The sequence below is a fragment of the Felis catus genome, chromosome A3 (assembly GCF_018350175.1).
Source record: "Felis catus isolate Fca126 chromosome A3, F.catus_Fca126_mat1.0, whole genome shotgun sequence".
NCBI classification, from domain to species: Eukaryota; Metazoa; Chordata; class Mammalia; order Carnivora; family Felidae; genus Felis; species Felis catus.
This window is the reverse complement of record NC_058370.1, coordinates 123,528,241-123,553,724: the sequence shown is the minus strand read 5'-3', so window position 1 is coordinate 123,553,724 and position 25,484 is coordinate 123,528,241. Positions and strand designations below refer to the sequence as shown.

General features: G+C 38.6%; 1 protein-coding gene across 2 annotated transcripts in view; it reads left to right on the top strand.

Annotated features, from left to right (window-relative positions):
• TDRD15 (tudor domain containing 15) overlaps window positions 1-25,484 on the top strand; it is a 701,518-nt gene that overhangs the window by 404,139 nt on the left and 271,895 nt on the right. The window lies entirely within an intron of this gene.

Below are 25,484 nucleotides of genomic sequence, written 5' to 3'. Positions count from 1 at the left end.
AGAGAAGGAGACACAGAATCTGAAACAGGCTCCAGGCTCTGAGCTGTCAGCATAGAGCCTGATGCGGGGCTCGAACTCACGGACCGTGAGATCATGACCTAAGCTAAAGTCGGCCGCTCAACCGACTGAGCCACCCAGGCGCCCCTTGAGCATTGTATTTTAAAAGAAACACTTTATTAATGTGATCCCATTTATTCTTTGAGTAACCCTCTGAAGGTTGTACTATTATCATCTCTCTCTGATAGCCAAGTGAACTGTTACATACCTATTTTACAGATGAGGAGCCTGAATCTCAGAAAGGTCAAGTAACCAGCTTAAGGCAACACAGTTATAAATGAGGGAGCTCAGATTTAAAGTGACAAATATAAATTCCAAACCCTGGCATGTTCTGCTGATTCGTAGTAAACTGAAGTATGCTGGGAAGCATGTAGGACCCATACCTATGTTTTTAATTTTTCAGGATTCAACTGGGAAGATTCAATCAACATTTAAAAATTATAGTAAATAATAAAATTGTTAGGTTTCGTTAAATAAACTCGTTTCCTAAAACTCTCTGTCACAATTGCTATATCGCTTAACAAGTTTTATTTAACAATGACCACAATGAAAGCAACATTTATCAGGGACTTACTGTGTGCTAGGCCATCTTTTGAGCACATGACATATATTATCTCAACAAGAAATGGAAAACCAAACTTTTAATTAATGACCTTTTTCAGTGAAATTACCACCTTTAGTTTTGTTCAGTCTTAGGAAGTAACCAAAATAAGCCTGAAAAACTCATTTCTGTTCTCCATTGTGCGAAGAGCTTGCTACATCATATTATGGAAATTTTGAATAAACATCAATGAAGTATAGAGAGGCTTTTGCAAATAGTGCCTGTAGCAAATAATGCTAATCTTTAAATCCTGCCTTGGCCTATGGGTGAAGGGATTTGTTGGAAGGCACATTTCTGGTCCCTTGCTATTGCTTGTTCATTCTTTTTTTTTTTTTTTTTAATTTTTTTTTCAACGTTTATTTATTTTGGGGGCAGAGAGAGACAGAGCATGAATGGGGGAGGGGCAGAGAGAGAGGGAGACACAGAATCGGAAACAGGCTCCAGGCTCTGAGCCATCAGCCCAGAGCCCGACGCGGGGCTCGAACCCACGGACCGCGAGATTGTGACCTGGCTGAAGCCGGACGCTTAACCGACTGCGCCACCCAGGCGCCCCATGTTCATTCTTTCTTATAGGAGAACCTGATATCCACCGGGCCATTCTATCATCAGATAGACTCACGATGCCAGAAAGATAAGAGACAGGCTTCAATTTCCGTTTCTCTCTAGTTGCCTGTCTCCTTGCTGATTTAGAAGGGCCAGTGCTTCAATCCCTACTTTCTCGGCAGTAAAACAATTAGGCCAGGCAACCTCTTAAAGGCACAGATGAGAAGGTATATCAGGTATGCTTTATGTAGGGTGCATTAACTTCAAGCCCATTAGGGAAAGACTAGGAACCCCCCTTTTTGCATCGGGTCCAAATTGCCTTCCTCCATTCATTACCATCACAACAATTTCTGATTCAGCCCCATTTGTCTCTGTGTGCAGTTCTCAATCAGTTGTGATATGGGGGGGCAAAAATGGTGAGTGACTGGCACCCCCAATAGCCAGTAGTGCCTTTTTGCTAATGGAGGTTATGTCATTGTCCCTCCTTTGGAGAAGTGCCTCTAATAAATTATTTTTGGAAGTCTATGAAAATGAGTCCCAAACCTGTATTACCTTTTGTTTATATAATTCTAATCCAACTCCCTCCAATTTCCAATTGCTTACAAGTTATTCCCAATTGAATATTATGTTGCACCTTGAAATTAACCACTTTGATTCCTAAATTGTGATGATGAGCATGTGGAGAGCTAGTTAAACCTATAACTTCCCAGATCCTTCCTCCTTGGATCCCAATTGGATCATAGAATTTGTACTTTTCATGGGTGCCTGAGGTGATTATTGTGCTACCAGAATGTTTAATAAAGTGTGATTGACTTGAGAGGCTGAGAGACCTCTCAGTTACTCCTTGGCAATATCTCTCCTTCTTCTTAATCATCCACCATGCACCACAAAATCCATATTATACTCTGTACCTATGGTGTCAACTTACCTGCAGCCAGACATTTGATGTCAAGAATGCTTAAACTCTAAAACAGATTCCTCCCCTGATTTTATAACAATACCCTGGCTGCATCAGAATCTTTGTTCAATCAAACTGTCCTAGGGGTGTGTGTGTGTGTGTGTGTGTGTGTGTGTGTGTGTGTGTATAATTTTGTTATGGAAAATTGCAAACATACAAGAGACAGAATAGTTTAATGCAATTTTACCCATTGATAGCTCTAATAATTAACCATTAATCTATACCTCACTCATTTCCCCTCATCCCTGTTTTTTTGAAACAAATCTGTTATCATATCATTTCACTTATAAATATTTCAGTATGACTGTCTAAAAGTCATACATTTTAAAAACTTCAATACTATTATGATGCATATAAATAATAATTATTAAAATAAATAAGAATAATAAATAATTCCTTACTATTAACAACTTTCTAGTCAGTAGACGTTAAAATTTTCTCACATGTCTATCGTCTTTAGTTTATATAATCAGATTCCAAATAAGGAGCATACATTGACTTTAGTTGATATATCCCTTAGATATGTTTTGAGTTTTGTCTCCATATCTTATCAACCCTTTCTACTTGTTGAAGAAACCAGATTATTTTTTCCTAGAACATATACCATGGTATTGTTGATTGCATTTTCTGTTATTTTCATTTGCTGTAAGTTGAAGTTGGACTTAGGGAGTTGATCACATTCAGATTCTGATATTCAAGCAAGAACACTTCAGAGGTAACCTCAGAGGTAGAATTGTTTGTTTTCATTAGGGACTCATAATATCTTCTTGTTTTGCTTTTTAGAGATGTTAGAAGCCATTGATAATCAACATCTTAGTCCATTGTTTTGTTATGGTATGTTATATGTCATATGGAGAGATTCTAATTCTTTCATTCTTTCTTTATTCAATATCTAGAATATTTTCTAGAGAGGGAGAGAATTTCCTTCATTAACTACTTGTTTACCTTGTGGTATATTCCTTTTGGGAAAGGCAAGTGAACTACCTGACTCCTTCCCTTTATTTACCAGTGGTCATTAGATTCCTGAGCATCTTACAAAGATGACCAGGGAGTTTTTAAAAATAAATATCATGATTCATTTTTATGAATTTGATAGTATTTGAAGTACTTCCATACATTGCAATTATCATCCTCATTGATGTTCATACTTTCTTGTCTCCTTACCCAAGATCTTTTCAGTTTCATGATTCCTTCTGCCTTTAAGTCCACTCTACTTACCATATATTACATGTGAACCCGATACCATTCAGCTGACTTTTCCTCCTAACTGCTTACCTGCTCCATTGCTACCTGGAAGAAGAGTGGGACTGAGTGTAGACTCTGTTCTGTTCTCTGCCAGTTATGATTATGCTGAGATGTTCTGTAGGCAGTTAGATATATGCTTCTGAAGTTAACAGAGGCTAAGCTTGGAGATAGAGGTGTAGGAAACATTCCTCGTAAGTAGTACTAAAGTCATCAAAGACAATGAGATGCTCCAGGGAGACTGAATTAATAGGAAGGTTACAGCCCCAGATTATACTAACATGGAAAAAATGGGCAGAGAAAAGGGAGTACGCGAGAGGAAACCAATAGCGTGGAAGAAAACTAGGCAACAAAGCCAGGGTGATTTACGAGAGGGGGAAGGGAAAGGCAACAACTAGATGAGGGCTTGTGGGATATTTTGAATTCATCATTTAAGAGGCAGTTGATGCTTTTTATCAGATGAGCAAAAACTAGCTCCGATTGGTTAGGCAACATGCCCCCAAATCATAGCTGATAAGAGACCTAATGAGGATCTAATGTTGGTAGTCAAGCTCCAAATACTCTGCTCTGGCCACTGTGGAATGCTGATCAATCAACTGCATTGTAGTTTCCATGGAAAATTGTCATCTGCTTTATTCCTGGAGGTCTAATTCATTATAATGTCATCCTAGCTAGATGGGATTTAGAGTCTACTTGAATGTCCCTGATGGCTGCAACACAGATCCAAAATCTCCACACTCTCAGCCTCACATAAAATGTTAGGAAAGAGGCTAAATTCTCTATATCTTCTGGCATTAGTATCCTCTGCTCTGAAGTATGATCCCTCAGTTCATAGCTGCCTGAGGACAGACTAGTCCATGTGTGTTGGGGGAAGAGAGGTACCCACCTGCATGCATTTATTTGTGTGCAGTCATATGCTGATGATATTTCTGTGATTGAGGACTGACATACATTTTTCTCCACACTCAGCCATTGTTCTAAACCCTGTAGATTAAGGACTTGTCCTTTACAGAATCGAGCTTGGTCAGTTCCAGGTTCCCCAGTCCTGAAATTGCAGTGGCTATACAGTTCAAATATAAGAAGGAGGGATCAGCAGTATTTCAGAAAGTCTAATCAGAGAGCCAGAACCCTACACAACTTGACTCAGTCAAGTTGTCTGTGTTTTTTTCCCCAAAGATCCTCTACCTAAGATTTCTCATCTGGGTAAATTTGTCTCTGTAGTACCTGTTCTCGTATTATTTTCCCCTTAAGATTTATCCTTTCCCTTCAAAGTTTGTTCTGTCTTTTCATTTATGTGTCATTCATTCATTCATCTGTTTGTCCTTCCTACTGTCATATCCATCCGACCTTATTCCTCTCACTACATGGAACATAGTGACTTTCCTCTGGACTCTCCTAACACTGCCTTCATATCTCTATCATAGCACATCACAGTGAAGTTACCTGTTTTCTCTTTGAGGAAGAGGAAGTGTTTTATATTGTTGTGTCTCACATAAGTAGGAGTTCAGTAATAATTATTTACTGTAGAGGAAAATATGTGTTTAGAGCTTAGTATTTGAAAATTACCTAGTCTATTTGAGTTGAGTTTCCCAAATATTCAGAGATTGATAAGGCTGAAATATAAGTGAAACACAGCAGAAATTCAGGGTTTTTATAATATATTTGACTTAGCATTTATACACACACACACACTCACACATTCACACACACTTCATATAAATGCTATTTAATATAAAGCTTCAATATAATCCTGGGGGTATATATGCATCTGTGTTAAGGGAAGGTAGACATGATCTATGTGTGTGGAATATAAGCAGGTACATTTGGTAAGTCCCATAATGAGTCCAGAGGAGAGAGATAGTATTTCTAACTCTAAAGGAACAACTCAAATCTCTCCTTACCACCAACCACCTCTTTTTTGGGTCTGGGTCTCCTTGTTTTGAATGTATGTAACATTAACTGCTTGTAGTGCCCAGTATATTCTAGAATGGTGAGCTATTTCATATCAGTGGTATACTTACCTTGGACATTTTGAGCTACACTGTAAGCAACAGAGGGCCAAGATCATGCCTTATATTTATGTTACCCACAAAAGGTCTAGACAGGAGTTGCCACATAGTGGAAACTTAGTGAACTTTCAAGGATGAATGGATACCTATGGAGAATCCATGCACGTCCTGTCAGTTTAAACAGCATGCAGATTCAGGGGCAAAAAGCACATAATTTCTAGGGTTAAGCCTATGACTCTTGTTTCGGCTCATGTCAAGATCTCATGGTTTGTGAGTTCGAGTCCCATATCGGGCTTCATGCTGATGGTGCCAAGCCTGCTTGCGATTCTCTCTCTCTCTCTCTCTCTCTCTCTCTCTCTCTCTCTCTCTCTCTCTGCCTTCCCCTCTCAAAATAAATAAATAAACTTTAAAAAAAAAGCACATAATTTCTAATAGGGCTACTGGAATATGTTGTACTGTGTTCCTCAAAGAGAAATAGAACCAAATCTCTCTCTGGTTTGGGGGTTATAACTGAAGTTTTCAAAGCAGAAACACCCAATGAAAAAGGATCATATCTTTGTGACTTCTGTGGTCCTTTTCTTAGGGTCTCACTAAAGCAAGAAGACAGGATAATGATGACTGGGTTTTTCAGAGGAAGTTTATCAGGCTTCTCTGTGAGAGAGTTTAGATGTGCTTTTAGTGTTTGAAAGACTTCCCAGATATGAATACAGACATTGAGCAAAAAGTTATTGTGTCCTGAATAATTTCAACACCACCAATGGAGACAAAAAATGACCATCTATTTATATTTCTAAGAATTATTCTTTTTCATTGTGTTCATGAAATCTGCTCTCTTGAATGTCTAGAAGAAATGTCATCACTAAATATTTAATACTATTGGGTTTCCAACTTGAAAAGAAGAAAAAAATTGGAAGAAAAAGAATACTCTCAGTGACAATTCTTTAAATTTTTGATGCCTGCTTCCTTTTCCAAAGAACAATGAGTGTTTCTTAACAAATTAATCTGGCTGTTATATATTAAGCTTTCTAGTTAGTCTTTGCCACCTTCACCACTTTTGCAAAATCTGTAGAGATTTTCTTGGTCCATATTTGGTATTATATGTTTGTTTCTCTTACTCTCTACCTCGTGAATATCTCTCATCTCCCTTGAAGGGCAGGGACCAGTTTCAGTGATGCTGAGTTACGTCTCTATTTGTTTTTATTGAGATTTAATTGACATCTAACATAGTGTTAGGTTTAGGTGTCCAACATAATGATTTAATATATGCACATGCTGTGAAACGATAACTACAGTAAGTTTAGTTAACATCTATCACCACACAGTTACAAATTTATTTTTTCTTGGGATGAGAACTTTGAAGATACACTCTTCTAGTGCCTTTCAAATATACAACACAGTATTAACTATAGTCACTGTGCTATACATTATATCCTCAGGACTTATTTTTCTTATAACTTGAAGTTTGTATCTTTACTGGCTCCTGCATATGCAGCATTTAGGATGTCAGACTAGGCACTGAGAATTTTAAGATCATAAATCTTGAAATTACAAATCAGACAAGCCTAACTTTCTGGTATGTATTTCACGATGAAAGGTAAACACATTATATGGGTGCAATTTTCTCTAAATTGAATAAAGAGTGCAATTTTCATGGCTTTGTTATAGCATTTAGTGCTTTTGAGGATTATCATTTTATTTATGGATCCTCAAAACTCAATCCATTTAAGAGGTAAAGAAAGTCATTTTGGTGACTTGGTAAGTCACCAGGTTCTTTTTTTCCTTCAGTGGAGGACAGTCTCCTGAATCACTGATAGGCGTTTCAGCCCTAATAAAAGCTACACTCATAATTGTCTGAACAGTTGTCCTGAGATTCAATACATTGATCAAAACACTTGTTCAAAATTGCCTTCTTAGTAATTGGTTTGTTGCCCTTTTGTTCCTTTTTGTTGTTGCTGCTGCTGCTACTTCCTGACCACAGCTGCCCACTAGACCAGTCTCAAATCATGTTTTAGTGTCTTCTCTGAAGAAATGAAATCATTCCATGAACATGGCCACCTGCATTGCCTTTTTCAACAGAAAAGGAGAAATGGACACATGTTAGCTATTGTATCATCCCTAATTCTGGTTCTGGCTCTAACATTAATTGTTTTGGTATTGACCAAGGTGCTTAACAACTCAGGGCCTTGGTTTTCTTGCTTAGAAAACACATGGATTTGACAGGGTGTTTTTCAGGATCCCTTCCAGTTCTTACTTCCTATGATTTTTCATGATCAAATGAAATAAAATCCATTGAGTGCTGTATGAACACAAGGGATTACTACCTAGATGAAGATAATTAAAGAAGGGGGTGGGTTGAAATTTTGCCTCAATTTTTCCACAAAATTAATCATTACATCAGTATTCCAGTCACTGTACTCTCTGCTGAGAGGAGGGGCAAGTAAAAGAGTGATCTCTTATAAAAGAGTTATATGATGTTATTCATTTTCTATAATATATTTAAGATGCATGTGCTTGTTATTGTCCCATTTCCCTCCCTCCCTCCTCCCCCTCTCTGTTTCTGTCTCTGTCTCTGTCTCTGTCTCTCTCTCACACACACACACACACACACACACACACACACCCCAGATACCAGATACTTACTAGTGATTCTACAATTAAAAGTTATGTTGCCATTAGGGTTTATTTTTCTCTATGGATATATTGTTACCACATTTTACAAGGCTGTTGTGGCCAATGTTGTCTTTTATAACTTTTCTTCTCTGTTGTGCATCTGGGTCTTTATGCAATGTAAACATTCCAGCTGTGTCCTTAATGCCAAATTAATTTCCTCCAAAGTTCATTTTCTTAGTCTAGTTATATATGATGGGGACAAACTTATAAAATATTCTTTGTTTGCAACTAACTTCCTCCTTCCCTCTCCTCTCCTCTCCTCTCCTCTCCTCTCCTCTCCTCTCCTCTCCTCTCCTCTCCTCTCCCCTCTCCTCTCCTCTCCTCTCTTCTCCTCTCCTCTTTCTTGTCCCTCTCAACAGAGTAAACTCTCCTGCTTTGAATCAGTTTTTATTCTGTAGACCTATTATGAAAATGGATAATGCATGCAACTGGAGGTTAGTGCCTGGCTTCAGTTAATGGGGACAGTGGATTACTAGAGAAAGGAGAATGGATAATCTGGGGAGAGAGATAGTGTCAAAGACAAACTGTGCTTATTTCAAGCTGCCCATTCCTACCTGTCTCTGCATTTGCCAGAGTCAACCAGTTTTGGAAAACCTCATTATGCTAGCCTCAGCTCAGGGCACTCAGGAACCTTAACCATTTAAACACTTAACTCAAGTTATCTTGATAATTGCTTCAGAAATTTGAACCCATGAAGTGTAAACTGTCTCCTTCTAGAGGATGTGATTAAATGCTGTTCAATGACAAGAGGCATATCAATCAAAATATAAGTTCTAAAATATATTCCATAAACATCAGTTGAGCACCCACTATGTAATCTTTCCTGATGTGGTGGATTTTCATAGGTTTTTGCTTGCTTAGTATCCATATCTCCTTTGATAATCATATTTTAATTTTCCACCAGGACACTGGTTTTCAAAAATTTTTAATATCACCTACCAAAACAATGTATTTAATACCGCAACCTAGTAAACAGTGTTTAATAGTGAATAAAGTTTTTTATAAAATAAAAAAATTTATTACCTGTTTTACCCTCTGATATTTTTCTTCTTGTTTCTTTTGTTCACATTTTTTTTCTTCCATACTGTCCCCTTCTATTCCCTCTACTAAAAAACTAAAAACAAAACAAACAAACAAAAAAGTATTTGGTTGCAACTCACCAAACTGATTTCATCATGTACTAATTGTTCTTTCCAGTTGTTTTGGAAGACGGTCCTACGGACCACCCTTTCCTCTGTGTTCAATACAAGTGCTCTGGTAGAATCCACAGAACTCTCAAATCTAATTATAGAACTTGTGAAGTAACACAATCAATGTATAGTGTTCCCCTGGCCTATGTGATCTGTCCAGCTGGAGATGTGACCTAGCCTGATAAGTCACTCTGAATTTTTATTGTTTGGTGGGACATTCTCTCCTTTCTGACAGATTTGAGGTGATGAGTATGGACTCTAGAGCTACTGCACCTATCTCACACAGAAGATAGGAGATCTGTCTGAAAAATGAAAGTTACTTTTGGAGAGACAGAAGGAAATTTTACAGAATAGAGACCTAATGTTGGGATGGGTTAACTGATTGGTCCAAGATCACATATGTAAAATTTATAGAGTTAGAATTAGCATAGGTTTGTTTGATTCCAAAGCGGATGCTCTTTGTATTCTGTTACCTTCCAGTAAGGACCTTACAATAGTGTTGTAGAAGCAAGGGCACAAGTAAAGCTAACTGTTGGATCTGGATAAGTGGAAAGCAGCCCAGTAAGGGAACAGCTTCATAAACTAAAGGTGGCAGAAACATGGGGAGAGGAGTGTGTGGCGGTGGGTGGAGGGTGTTGAATTTGGACAAAGAATTTGCATGTGGGGTAGAGCAGAAGGTTGGAGAGGTAGGCTTGGCCCAGAAGATCTAGGCATTTATATTCTTATGGTAATTTTACTTTATTTTTAATTAAAGGGAAGAAATTTTATGAATCTTGGAAACACTATCCTTCCCCAAGGCTAAAGGGATAATCACTTACACGTTCAATTATGTATCTCCCAAAGAATAAACAGTACATAATGAACTCCAGGTATACACAACAAATGTCTTTCATTTTAGCAAGGTGTATCCTCTAAAAGTGAAGATTTTCTGCAGTGTAAGGTGGGCTGCCAGTGTTGCAGGGTTGCATGTTTTGGGGGAGGGTGATGAGAAGAGTATTGTTTCTCATTTAATTTTCAGCATTATAAAAGCTTATGTCTCCATTTCCTCTAAAAACATCTGTTAAACTACAAAGCTGATTCAAGCAAACAAAAGAACTTGAAAGAAAGACCAAATGCTCTGTCTCCGGGAAGACATATTTAGCCTGGTTCAAACTGACATTCATATGCATTTAAAAGCAATTAAACTCTCACAAAGGCAGCACAACCACAGGAGTCTGGAGCACTCCTTGTTTTCAAGCATTTTAGAGCTCCATTTCAGAAGGAGTGAGGTCTGTGGAGCCCATTCTCTGTAGTTGTATCGCCAGCTCAGTAAAGTAGTGAACAGATAGCCTTCTCAGACCCTATTGGTTTGGGAAGTCCAGACTTGATTAAAAACTATTAAGATTAAACAAACAAATAAACAAAAACAAACAGCATTCTTATCACTTTCACCACTGATCTGAAAGATCCATCTCCAGAGATTTTATCCCAATATCCTAATTCCTGGTGATTCTTATAACTGTTAAGAATTATCAGTTTATTTGTCTATTGTGTATCTTCCCCATTACAATGTTTATTCAACAAGAGCAGGAAACTTGCCTGCTGGTATATCCAAAAACATTGCCACTGATAGGTGTTCAGTAAATATTATTAAATGAAAAAATGAATGGGTGAATGAATAAGTTAATTAATGGAATTCCTGCCCTAGAGAAATAGAAATCATACTCTAGGCTTGCTCAAGTCTTAAGTCACCATTACATTTCAGTTTATCCTCTTACTTGTTGACATTAAAAGTCAACAAGATGTGGTAGATTGGTAAATTGTAATTTTTGTGTATGTTATACCCTTCCTCAGCCTCCCAGTTAAATAGCTGATAACCCTTACAATTTTGAACAATTGAGAGGAAGAATAATAAATGCCATGTTCTTTGTGTTTAACTTCGTGAAGTACTCCCAGGTACAAAGCAGCAAAAATTAAAAACAAGAATAGATATGTAGGTCCAATTTTCTTCTACCCAGCTCCCAGAATAAAGTTAATTAAAAATCTTCCAATCAGGGAAAGAGGTATAGAAGGTGAGAAGGCATTTACTGGGCATGTGACACTGTCTCTACCATCCCTTGGGGATACTGGGCATGAAGATGGAGAGAACAAATATGAGCAGCAGCAGTGTGGAGCAGAGTTTTGCCTGTCCCTCTTAGAGTTCTGGTGATAGACAGGTGGTATATTTCTTGAATATAATGGTGCAAAAAATCTGGAGAAGAGATGCCCAATGGTTTGATAGGGGCAAAGTGAGTGTCTGCTGGCAGCTCAGCCTTCTAAGTCCTCAGGATGGGCTAGCAAAATGGGTTAACCTTCCCAGTGCCCATGGGAAAGGTATAGAAGAGCTAGGGAGGACTGAAAGATCATGGAAACCCTGGGTATGTGAACAAGGAAGACCTCCCACATAGCAGTACTGGACTTAGAAACTGAAGGCTAAGGCAGAACTTTGGACACCTGGGTAAAGTAATAGGAACAGAGTCCTCCAACCCAAATCCTTGACCAGATGACTGGTCATCTCAATGGGTGTCAGCATGAAGAGGGTGTGTCTGATGACCACATAAGACAATGTACATCTCACAGAAAGGTAGCTTAGGACTGTTGAGTAACAAAAATTCAATACAGTAAATATTAAAGATCTAATTGGCTTTACTAACCCACTCAGGAATTGGAACAGCAAAGAGGAAATAATCAGCAAAGAACCCTTTGTCTTTGGCAAGGTTGTCCTCCTGAGGGGAATGGAATGGGTCTTTCAGGAAATTCCCTAATGCTGGTCCAGAAAGTCCTATGTTGACTGGTTAAAGGTTACATTTCTGTGATGTTGAAACTCCAGTTAGATTAGGTACTGTTAGTTTACTGGCTTGGGGGCAAGTGACACCATTGTGGGCCCCTGGTTTTCTTTTTAATAAGATGTAACCATAAAGAGACTATGGAATGGGGCTTCTCTTTTTCTTTTCATTATTGCTTTTGTAATGGTGGGTGAAGTTTCCCAGAGATTTGAATCAACATGGGGAAAAGGGAGAGAGAATAAAATCTGAGAGTGATTTTAAAAATCTGAATACGGCTGCATTATAAACCTGAATTGACTGAGAAGTGCCTGAATGGGAAGAAATTTACCTGAAAGCAACTTGATAATCAGTTTTCTGCTACTGAGCAGAAATGGGAACTTAATGATGGAAATTATCTTTGACTATAGAAAAATAAGTTACATTTTTGCATATATCAGTTTATGACTGAAAATTTAAATTCATTATGTAGTCCCAGCAATTTAATTTTCCTTTTATAGTTTCTACCCCTGATGATTTTCTTTCTTTTTATCTGCTACCACTCATTCATATGTTCCACCTTTTTTCCTAGGGCCATTCATCATTCAGCTAGTTCAGAGATAGTTGTTAAAACAATACAGACAAGTCAAGAAGCAAGGAAGGGCTTATTCACTGTAGTTAAAAGAAAAAATATTCCTCGCTCTATTCCTCTCTCCTTGCTTTTGCTTCTGTTGTTTTCTTGCCTAAAATATTCTCCCCTTTCTACTTAATCAAATCCTGTTGATCGAGGCTTCAATCTAGTCTTACCACCTCAGTTCAGTTTACTGGGATTGTTCTAGCCCACAGTGCGGTCACCTTCCCTAAACTCTTAAAGATTGTGCAGTCTCTACCACATAGTTAGGAACTGAATTAAAATGGTCTGTTTTTGTTGTTTTTGTAGAAAATGACTATAAACATTTTATCAATTAGATTGTGATCTCCCCAATATTTTCCTTATATATCTTTGAACACATATTCTTGGGCAAATGTGTAATAATTGCTGACTGATTGAAATGTCGCATTTAGATCCAAAGTTCAAAATGGATAAAGGACCTGAACGTGAGACAGGAAACCATCAAAGTAACAACTTGATTTAGAATACAGGTTTAGTGGGCTTTCATATCCTGGATTCTTCTATGTTAACCCAGCCAACCAACCAATTACTTTGCAAGGAGTTGACCCACGTGATTCTAACTTGAAATGTCATGATCCATACTAAATTCAAAGTACATTTTAATCGATTCAGTATATGATATGCTTTCCAAATGGCAGAATATTGGGTGGATTTCTGTGGTGTAAGACAAGTGGATAGAGTTTACATCCCAAGTTTATATAACTTTAGTTCCTGATTGTAACATAGTCACCCTGCCTTGCCCCTTTCTTATCCCGGCCTCTCTTGTCTCCCACCACTTGAATGTTGTTAGCTTTAGGTACCTGAGGACATATTTAGATCCAAATCCATTTAGAGAATGGGGTATATCTAATAAAAGTGGCAATGCAACTGCTTGGATCACTGCCTTCAGGGGAATGTAAAATTTGTGCTAAGATCCAAACTGAAGAGTGGAAAAAAGAATACTTCCTGTCTGGTCTTCAAGTTGAGAATGCATTTGAATTTGTATCAGCCTTGATGATTCTTGATGCCTATACCCGGTTACTTAGTGATCTTTTATTGGCATATGTGCATTGGATATTCTTTCAAGTCACTCTTCATAGACATCCAGATGGGTGATGGAGATGGATTTGTACCCATCATCTGACCATCACTTTGGCTCTTATTTAACTTGGCAGGTTTGATGAAGAGCTGTTTGCACATCAAGATTCCTTGATGGGCCTATTTTTAATATTGACAGCATGAGGTGACTTTTTGAATTTGAGGTTTTGTTTGCTGCACTTTGTCCTCCTTCTTTATGTTCTTATTCATCATCACAGTTCTTCTCCATCTTTTGCCTGTTTGGAATTGGGCATATTTCCAATAGTTATTAAACTTATTATGATGATATATATTTTTTTACAGTTCTAGTGACAAATATGTCTTCTGTTTGTTGAGAAGGTGGGCTAGCTTGTGAAATAAGAGTTGATTCTTTTATTTAAATTCCTGGGTGTCATCATGATGACTCCTTAACCTAAATTTTCAAAGATTCTTCCCCTTTCCAGGGTGCCTGGGTGGCTCAGTCGATTAAGCATCTGACTCTTGATTTCGGCTCAGGTCATGATCTCGGGGTTCGTGAGATCAGGCTCCCTGTGGTACCTGCTTGGGATTCTGATTCCTTTTCTTTTGCCCCTCCCCTGCTCATGTGCCCTCTCTCAAAAACAAACAAACAAACAAACAAACAAACAAACATGTAAGAAAAAAGATTCTTCCCCTTTCCATTACCTTCATTTCAGGGAATTTGTTTTATTATACTTCCTAAATAATTACATACTGATTTGCTGCAGCTATTAGTAATTACTAATAAAGTCACTCTTTAGTGACAAAGAGGGGACATATAGAATCTGATTAGAAAATGTTAGGTCACATTGATAATTCCATCTTTAGATGAACAAACTTGTCTTAGAAAACTACCAGTGGGGACCTGTTGTGCATGTTTATTAAACTGAGCAAGAATGTCCAAGAACAGCAAAGATAGATGGAAACTCCACTAAGTAGTTGATAAGGAGTCACAATGACTTAAAACTTCCTTGGTGTTTTGAAAACAGTGTTCTCTATTACTGACTGACATAGAAGTTCCACTTACGGATGTTGCACTGCTTTTAATCTGAGACATCAGGATGGTAGTTTTGTTCTTTTTCCCTTCGCTTCAAGGCTACACACAGGGCCTTGCAAAACTGCATGCAGCACTGGATCTACAGGTAATCTATCCCCACATGTGATCCTAAGATATTCATGGGTATTTCCTTCTCTAAATTATCAAAGTATTTATTTTCCTTGAGAAAACTTTTAAATTCACAGGTGGTAGCTGAGCCACCATCAGTTAGAATATGCTTAGAAATACATCCTGCAGGGGCGCCTGGGTGGCTCAGTCGGTTAAGCGTCCGACTTCAGCTCAGGTCATGATCTCGCGATCCATGAGTTCGAGCCCTGCGTCTGGCTCTGGGCTTGATGGCTCAGAGCCTGGAGCCTACTTCCGATTCTGTGTCTCTCTCTCTCTGCCCCTCCCCCGTTCATGCTCTGTCTCTCCCTGTCTCAAAAATAAATAAAAACATTAAAAAAAAATTTTTTTTAAAGAAATACATCGTGCATTCAGTTTTTACAGCTTCCGTTGGCAAATGGTGTGATCTGTAGTACTGTAATCTTTCTGAAGCGTACAGTTTTTGCTAGGAAATGTAAATGTAAATCCCCATATCAATGTTAACTCTGAAAGAATAATTGAAACTATTGGTGGAAATGTAAATGAACTTCTGGTTCGGAGAATAAAGATGTATTGAAGAGGTCATGGCAACTGATAGTTTGGTTCTGGTAAATGTGGAAATTTTTTCATATGCATTTAAACTACACTTGGTTCCACATTTTGGAATGGAAAAAAAAGCATATTGAAATAAGGGGACTATGTTTTTATCATGCCAAGAAACCAGCATGAGTGCTACCTGGAAGTCAGAAGTTTCATGAAATGTAGTATAAGATAAAGTCAGTTTGAGGAAGGACTGGCTGTCTGGCAGTTCATTTAATGACAAGAAAAAGTCTTTTTGGGTAGTGAAATGGCAGAGGCTCCTGAAGGAACTCTACTAGCAACTCTTAGCCTAGAGCAGTGAGGTAAGAGATTGGGGGGAGGGTTATGGGACAAGAGAGAGAAATGCTCCCCTTACCCTTTGGAAGAACATCAGACATTGGGGATCAATTTTGGTGCTAGCTCAAGGTTTATCCTTTAGGTAGAAGGGCACTCTATCTCTGTTGACGTTAAGCCACCATACCTTCTGTGTTGTGAAGGAAAAATTCATTTCTCATGTGTTTCTCTTACTCTCACACTACTACCACACTCACATTTCTGACACCAATTGTGTGAGTTTTTTCCTATACCAAATAATTCTTTGTGACAACAGCTGGGTGTTCTATAATTCAGTTCAATTTCAGAGTTAACACAGAGTTAACACAGACCCTACAGGTTAAGAGCTCAATTCCATGAGACTGCTTCCCATGTCAGATGTCAATCACATGTAGTAGGTCCTCAGGTTACTCACAACTTTTAGCCCCCTTAGGTATAAATTAGAAGTTTCCATGACTTCCCCCTTGGATTTGATTATTTGCTAGAACAGCTTGCAGAACTCAGGCAAACATGTTTACCAGTTTATTATATAATAAAAGATATGATAAAGGGTACACATAAACAGCAGGTGAAGAGATACATAGGGTGAGGTCTGGAAGAGTCTCAAGAATAGGAGCTTTGGTCACTATGGCATTGAGGCACGCAACACTTCTGGCATGTACATGTGATCACCATCCTAGAAGCTCCCAGAACCCCCTATTATTGGGATTTTTATGGAGGCTTTATCACATAGGCATGATCAATTATCAACTCTGTTGTCAGCCCCTTTTCCCTCTCTGGAGAGTGGGATGTGAGGCTGTTAATTCTAAGCTTCTACTTATGGCTTTGTCTTTCTGGTGAGCATTCTCCATCTAGGAGCCCACCAAGAGTTAACTTCATTAGAACAAAAGGCACTGCCATCATCACAGAAATTCCAAGGGATTTGGGAGCTCTGGCTCAGGAACTAAGTCAAAGACTAAATGTTAGAACAAAAGATACTCCTAGCACCTCTGTTTACAAAGGTTTTAGGAACTATGTGTTAGGAACCAGGGGCAGAGACCACTGTATGTATGTATGTATACACAGTGCAAAAGACAACTCTTGGTTCTTTAGCAAAGTATCTGATGGCTGATGGCTAAAGGGGCCTGCCTATTTCTAAAGGCTACAGGATTATAATAGGGCAAAGGAAATCTGTACTAAATTTAAAATTCTTTCTTTTCATTTGCACTGGAAATACTTGAATGGAGGTACCATGATTTTAAACAGACCATCATAACTGAACACATATGTGTCAGTCAGTAGGAAGAAGTAGATAGAAAATTACCAGACATATGTAATATAATATTGTAATGTAATTTTATAGTTCATAGTAAGGAAGTAGGAGAACATGTATCCTTGTAAATAATTTCTGTAAGAAACAGGAAGAATTCCTTAGGATATACTAATTTATAGTCTCAACCTGATTTGAAATGTTTCTGTGCCTATGATATTAAGACATTTGTAATCATGAAACAATCTGAACGTAGGAATGATTAACTGGATATTAAAAATGTGGATATTTAAAACTGTGAAATAACCTGTGAATGGCAGCATCCATTTCATAGAAAACCAAATCAATGAATTAGAAGATGAACTTGAGACAGTTGCCTAGGAGTTACAGGAAAGGGAGAAGAATAATAAAAGAAAAGATGAGATTCTGGGGTGCCTGGGTGGCTCAGTCAGTTAAGAGTCCAACTCTTGATTTCGGCTCAGGTCATGATCTCACAGTTTGTGGGATCGGGCCCTGTTGTCTGGCTCTGTGCTGACAGTTCTGGAGCCTGCTTGGGATCTTCTCTATGCTTTCTTTCTGCCCCTCCCCTGCTCGCTCTCTCTCTCTCTCTCTCTCTCTCTCTAAGTAAATGAAGAAACATTTAAAAAATTAAAAAAAAGAATATATGAGATTTATGAGGACAAATTTAGGATATCTAAAAAACGTATTATGGAAATTCCAGAAGGAGACAAAACGGCAGGAAGAGAAACAATAATGGACATACCAATAGAAGAGAGCAAACTACTAGTGAGAAAAAGAGCTAAACTACTGTTTGGGTGAGGCTCCCAGAAGCAGATTCTCTCACAACATACTCATGATATTTTAACTAACTATAACCTTCGAGAATAATGAGACATTTCCCCAAAATGCAAAATAAATAGTTCTGTGACTTTATAATTACATGTCTAGGACTTAAGCCTAAGGAAATAATGATGATTACATACATACCTTTTATATTAAGTAAAAATATCTTTATCAAATACTACATATGGTGACAAAAGAGGAATTTAGATCACCAAAGATGCTAATATAGGGCTGTGGCCAAGCAAGCGGTTTCTGAAGCTAGATTGCCTGGATTTGATATCCAGCTCCACTGCTTACTAGCTGTATGACGTTGGGTGGTCCCTTAACCTCTCTGGGCTTCAGTTTCCACACCTGAAAAATATGCATGGTAATATTCATATCTAACCCAAATGGTTGTTTGAGTATTAAAAGGTATACTACATGTATAGCGTTTTTAAAAACATGATTATTTATTTTGAGAGAGAGAGTGGGGGAGGAGCAGAGAGACAGGGAGAGACAGAATCCCAAGCGGGCTCCTCTCTGTCGGTAAGAACCATGAGATTGTGACCTGAGCCAAAATCAAGAGTCGGATGCTTAACCAACTGAGCTACCCAGGTTCCCCTACATACAAAACATTTAAAAGGGTGCTTGGTAAGTTGTAGTAAATGTTATCTTTGTTATTAAAGATGTGAACCTTGACTTCTGGCAATATTTATGTCAGAAATATAAATTTAAAATTAAAGGTAGCTTTTATTTCATAATTTTTTAATTGTTTTCTAATCTTCCTACAATGACTATGTATTAATAAAATAAAGAGAAAATAAGATTTATATATATTTTAAAATTATTAGTGATTTTTAACCAGAAAAGTAGAATTTTGTTTTTATGGAAGAACTGCACAATACTTTCAGAAATAACTTTAGTTCTGTGTTAATACTGCTACTATGGCATCTCTTCAATGTTTCAGGCACCCTACTGCATTTCTTGCTGTGATAATTTATTTGCCTAAAGTGTCATAGTTCCCAGTCTACCCTGTTCCAATCTGTTCTGGGATGCAATGCTGGGGCTAGAACATTGTGAACTATGTTTCCCAGAGTCTTTCTAGCTGGCTTCCCCTTAGTTTTGACCAGGAGGAGGCAGGAGAAGTGGAGTGGAAAGGAGAACGAGGGGGAAGGCAGTTCCTTTTTCCCATGTGCTCAGGGCCCTGTCAGCATCACCTGACAGCAGCAGCTCAGCAAGTGGTGTGGTTTACCCCAGCCCCCAGCCCCAGGACCTGGTGCAGCATCTTTCAGCACTCCTGGAACAAGCCTAGAGGTATCACATCCCTTTGGAGGTATCAGAACAGCCTGGCAAATCTACCTCCTCAGAGGTCTGTGTGTGAACTTCACCAGGCCCCTCTGACATCTTAAATGTGTTCACTCTCCAGGAGGGGTGTCTTTTTCAAGATTTGACCAGGATCTCTTTCAGGCTCCTTCTCTGAGCTCTTGCGTTGTTTACAACTGCGTCCTCTCTTGTGTCCCTCCAGCTTTAGGAATAGTAACTGCTCCCTGTTGTTGTCTCTGGTTTACCTCAGTGATGCTGCTCCTCTCTCCAGATTAAATCCCCGATATTAAATATCCTCTGTTGAAATACACAATTTTGCTTTTGTTTTCCTGACTGGATTCTGGGTAATACATGTGGTATTTGTGAATTTGAGCATTGGATAAGGTTTTCAGGACATTAATTCCTGCATGTTAAGAACCTGTAGCATTTTTTCAGAAGAAGCGATGAATTGGGCCTGATTCTCTCCTCATGTGGCACTCTTATATCAATGCTCAGATACACAGTCTAGACCCGTAGAATAAGAGAGAAATGACATTCTTAGAAAAAAGGCAGGATGTTATCATAAGTCACTTGTGTTCTCCATCTGAGGGGACTGGAGTCTGCTACCTAGAACACGTGACCTGCCTAATAGTAACTTACACACATAGGAGTTTCTGTTCTACACCATAAGATCTGGGCACAGGTGATCCAGGACTTGAAAGGCCCATCCAGATGGCATTAAGAAATCAGTTTCTTCTGTCTTCCACTTTGCCATCCTAGGCACGTGACTTTTGTTTTCCTGTCTCCGAGTACTGGTACGTTTCCTCATTCCAGGCAGAAGGAAGATGGGAGAAGGGATGGTGTCAGGAGATTTCTCCTTATATTTCATTGGTCAGAACTGCATCACAGGGACTTACCTGAAGCTGCAAGAGAAGGTGGGAAATTGAATTTTTAGCTTTTTTTTTTTAAGCTCTATAAATAGAGACTGGCATGAGAGAAGGGCAATTACAATACTCATTATACAGATGCATAGGCCCATTATATTACATGGGTGCCTCACAGTAAACTGCTGTATTTAAACCCTAATACATAGCATTTGTATTACTGGTGCAAGAGGCTGATTATATATTGTCCATTTAAGTAGAGTGTTAAGTTCTTCATTATTTGCTTTCTATTTTGTACAGAAAGGAAATTTTGTGAGTTCAAAGGGGCAGAGAACAAAGCAAGCTTATTCTAGCATACTTAGCCACCCATTTGGTAGCATTTGAACTTTCCTGATGATCATTTACCACGCAACAGTGACTCTCTTCTGTACTTTCACCATTTGCTGCAAGGTCACCCTTGAAGAGCTGCAAGGCAAACTCACTGAAGTCTTTAGCACAATGCTTTACCCTCCTTCTTAATTAGCTGCTGGGAAGGAGTGGAATTGTTTTGCCATTCCAGTGTCCCCATTTAACTCATTGGGACTTGGCTCTGCTGATGGAGAAGGGGCTGGGAACAGCTTTTGATAGCACCACCTAATGAGGCTCTTAGCAACACACTCATGCGATTAGACCTCCCAGCATCTCAAATATGTAAGGAGGCAACCTGCACAATACTGTGAAAACCTGGAGCAAGAAAAGGATTTGGTGATTGTGTTTTATTTAACTAAGATGAAAGCAGCAATCTTCCCATCAGGCACTATTTATGATTAATTAAGATAGATTTTGCAAAGCAATCTATGCTTTTTGTGCTCAAGCAGAGGCATGCTAACAAGAGAGGACAATCATGAAGCTCCATAATCTGAACGGTAATAAGCCTGGCTTCAGCCCCACCAGCTAAATTTCATCTCAGTGATATTCAGGGTTTGGCAGCCACCTCCAAGCCTCATCACAGATGCTAATAGCAAATCAACTGAAATGGATGGTGTGGGTGATGCCAAACCTACAACACTTTGTATCTTTTGAAAGCCCCATCTCAGTTTTCTAGAAAATTTCTGGGGTTTGATGAAATACATACTATATGCATGTAAGCTCTGAGTGGGGGTAGCAGAGCAAGGTTAATACATTTCAAGGTGGGCTTCAAAAATCAGATAGTGGAGGGGTACAGGAAAAGGAAGGCAATTTCCTTGATGGAACAAAAATTCAGAGAGGGCCATGGTTTTGAAGCATACTTACACATTGACTAGTGTTTATGGACATCTTGGATAATCCCTCAAAGTAAAAGTTCTGATCAATTGAAGACCTTATTCTCAATTATCAAATTTGACCAAACAAATAGATTTTTAAACCACAGGACTAATCTAGACAACAAAAAAAATAATGATAATAACAACACAATAGTAATTTTTTAGGTAAAATTTTCTATAGTCCTTAGGCATTGTAGGTTTTTTTTTAAGTTATTACTACAGGTTTGGGCCAGTAAACTGATCTGTTTATTTAATAATCTGTGCTAATTATTTTGAAAGGGACAAAAGAAGGGATTTCTTTCACCATTTTTCTTTGAAGTACAGAAAATATTTTATTCTTACATTTTTTTACATTCATTTATTGAATGCCAGCCATGTGCCAGGTGGTGAAATAGGTTTTGGGGATACATGACAGGCCAATCTAAACATGTGTTCTGACTTCACATACCTTGCCAATTATGTGAGATTTAAATGAGAACGTAGGCAATTAAAACACAATGTGATATGGGCTGTGAGAGGAGAAGTATAGGGTCCTAAGGGAGAGACAGGATGGGCCCCCTAACAGACCTGATGGTGGTGAGGAAGGGGTAATGCAGAAACTTCTTAGAAAAAGGGTATCTAAGCTTCAATATCAATGATGAATAGAAATCGACTGGGAACAGAACCAGTGTTTGTGTGGAGAAGGGGTATTTTGTAAAGATAAAACTTCCTGTGAAAAGGATTAGAGCCTAGAGACAGTGATAAATTCTTCTGTGTGGCTGGAAGTGAGTGTGTGTGAGCGGGGGGGGGGGGGGGGGGGGCGGTTCCCAGATCACAAAGGTTCTTTTAAGTTACATTAAAGAGTGTGGACTTACCCTAAGCTATTTCTAAGCATGTATGTGTCTTGGTCTAATTTACATTTTAGAATGAAGAACTTTCTGTGATGATACAAATGAGGACTGGGAAACCTGTTATGAGGTTGTTGCAGGGATAAAACCAGTTAAAATATTGTTATGGGAAGCACAATAGAGGCAGATGGAATTGTGAGATGTGAAGACGTTTGAGAACTATTTAGGAAGTAAAATCAGCAGGCATCAGTGACTAACTCCATAAAGATATTCTGGATAATGTGGAGTCCATGGTGGATAATGGTGGTATTCTCTGAGAGCAGAAACCCAAGATGAGGAATTTAGAGGCTGGAGGAAAGGTCTTTAGTTCTCTCTTAGAGGTTTTAAATCTTAAGTGTCTGTGGGCTATTCAAGTAAAGGTGTCTAGCAGATAGTGTGCAAGTATAGTCCTGGAACTTACAGATGGTGTTAAAAGCTGGAAATACTGCTTTGTATGTGATAAGCCTTGAGATCATCCTTTCAGCCATGAAACTGAGTGAGCTTGTTCAAGAAGACCGCATTACCAGTGAGAGAACCTAACTGGACGTTCAGAGAAAACAGTAACATTTAAGAGTCGGCAAAGAAAGAGTACCCAAAGGAGAACTGATATCAGGAGGGTTATTAATGGTTGAAGTACATTTTCAGAGAGAGAATGTAGACAACTTGTTACAGATGTTTACGAAAGGGGTGAGAAAAGTTAGTTGATATTTGTGGTGAAGGTGGGGGTTGAAGAGTAATTTCTTTTTAATATGGGAGAGATGAGCTTAATATAAGCATGCAGATATGGAGGTTATGATAATCCAAAGTTTACCTTTGAACAGCTCATGAAAAGAGGATTTGCTGAGCAAAGGAAGGATGTTAACACATTTGTGGAGAGGCATATTTAACCTACTAAAGAGAACAAAGTGTTTCTCTGCACTCTAACAGTAGCTATTTGCATATGCTCAGTGTGATTAGAGATTGTTCTTACCTTCTCCCTGGAGCCAGACTTGTCTTTGGCAATACAGGCACACCTCACTGCATTGCACTTTGGTTTATTATGCTTTGTAGATACTGCATTTTTTTTTTTTTTTTTTTACCATTTGAAGGTTTGTGGCAACCCTGCCTCTGGCAAGTCAATTGGAGACACTTTTCCAACAGCATTTGCTCTTTTTGTGTCTGGGGCACATTTTGGTATTTCTCGCAATATTTCAAAGTTTTCATTATTATTATATTTGTTATATATTTGTTATATCTGTGATAAGTGGACTTTGATTTTACTATTGGGATTGTTTTTGACACCATGAACCCTGCACAGAGAAGACAAACTTAATCGATGAATGTTGTGTGTGTTCTGACTTCTCCACAGAATGGTTGTTTCCCCATTTTTTCCCCTCTCCTTGGACTCCCTATTCCCTGAGACACAATAATATTGAGACTAGGCCACTTATTAATCTTACAGTGGCCTCTCAGTGTTCAAGTGAAGGAAGAGTGACATAGCTCTCACTTTAAATCAAAAGCTAAAAGTGATTAAGCTTGGTGAGAAAGGCATGTCGAAAAATGAGATAGGCCAAAAGCCAGGCCTCTTGTACCAAACAGTTAGGTAAGTTGTGAATGCAAAGGAAAAGTTCTTGAAGGAAATTAAAAGTTCTACTCCAGTGAACGCATAGTGATAAGAGAGTAAAACAGCCTTATTGCTGATATGGAGAAAGTTTTTGTGGTCTGGATAGAAGATCAAACCAGCTACAACATTCCTGTAAGCCAGAGCCTAATCCAGAGCAAGGTCCTAACTCTCTTCACTCCTATGAAGGCTGAGAGGTGAGGATACTGCAGAAGAAACGTGAAGCTAGCACAGGTTGGTTCATGAGCTGTAAGGAGAAAAAGCTGTCTCTGTAACGTACAAGCTCAACATACAAGCTCAAGGTGAAGCAGCAAGTGCTGATATAGAAGCTGCAGCAAATTATCCAGAAGATCTATCTGAGATAATTCAGGAAGGTGGCTACACTAAACCATAGATTTTCAGTGGAGGTGTAACACTGAAGGAGGTGTAACAGCCTTCTATTGGAAGAAGATGCCATCTAGGACTTTCATAGCTAGAGAGGAGAAGTCAATGCCTCAATGTCTGGCTTCAAAGCTTCAAAGGACAGGCTGACTCTCATGTTAGGGGCTAATACAGCTGGTGACTTGAAGGTGAAGCCAGTGCTCATATACCATTCCTAAATTCCTAGGGTCCTTAAGAATTATGCTAAATCTACTCTGTGCTGTATAAATGGAACAACAAAGCCTGGATGACAGCACATCTGTTTACAACATGGTTTACTGGATATTTTAAGCCCACTGTTGAGACCTACTGCTCCAAAAAAAAAGATGCCTTTCAAAATATTGACAATGCTAATTGACAATGTGGCTGGTCACCCAAGAGTTCTGGCAGAGATGTACAACAAGATTAATGTTGTTTTCGTGTCTACTAATACAACATCCATTCTGTAGCCCATGGATTAAGGAGTAATTTTGACTTTAAAGTATTATTATTTAACAAATGCATTTTTTGTAAGGCTATAGCTGCCATGGATAGTGATTCTTCTGATAGATCTTGGCAAAGTAAGTTGAAAACCTTCTGGAAACGATTCACCATTCTAGATGCCATTAAGTACATTTATGATTCGTGGAAAGAGGTGAAAGTATCAACATTAACAGGAGTTTGGAAGAAGTTGTTTCCAGCCTTCTCATAGAGGACTTTGAAGGGTTCAAGATTGCAGTGGAGGAAGTACCTGCATGTGTTGTGGAAATAGCAAGAGAACTAGAATGAGAAATGGAGCCTGAAGATGTGACGGGATTGCTGCAATCTCAGGATGAGGAGTTGCTTCTTCTGGATGAGCAAAGAACATGGTTTCTGGAGATAGAGCCTACTCCTGATGAAGATGCTGTGAAGATTGTTGAAATGACAACAAAGGATTTAGAATATTACATAAACTTAGTTGATAAAGCATCATCAGGGTTTGAAAAGATTGACCCCAAATTTCAAGAACTTCTACTGTGGGTAAAATTCTATCAAACAGTGATGCATGGTGCAGAGAAATCGTTTGTGAAAGGAAGTCAATCAGTGGGGTAGACTTCATTGTCTTGTTTTAAGAAATTGCCACAGCCACCCCAACCTCCAGCCACCACCACCTAGATAAGTCAGAAGCCGTCAACCTAGAGGCAAAATCTTCAACTGGAAAAAAAAAAGCTCAGATCAAAAAGCTCAAA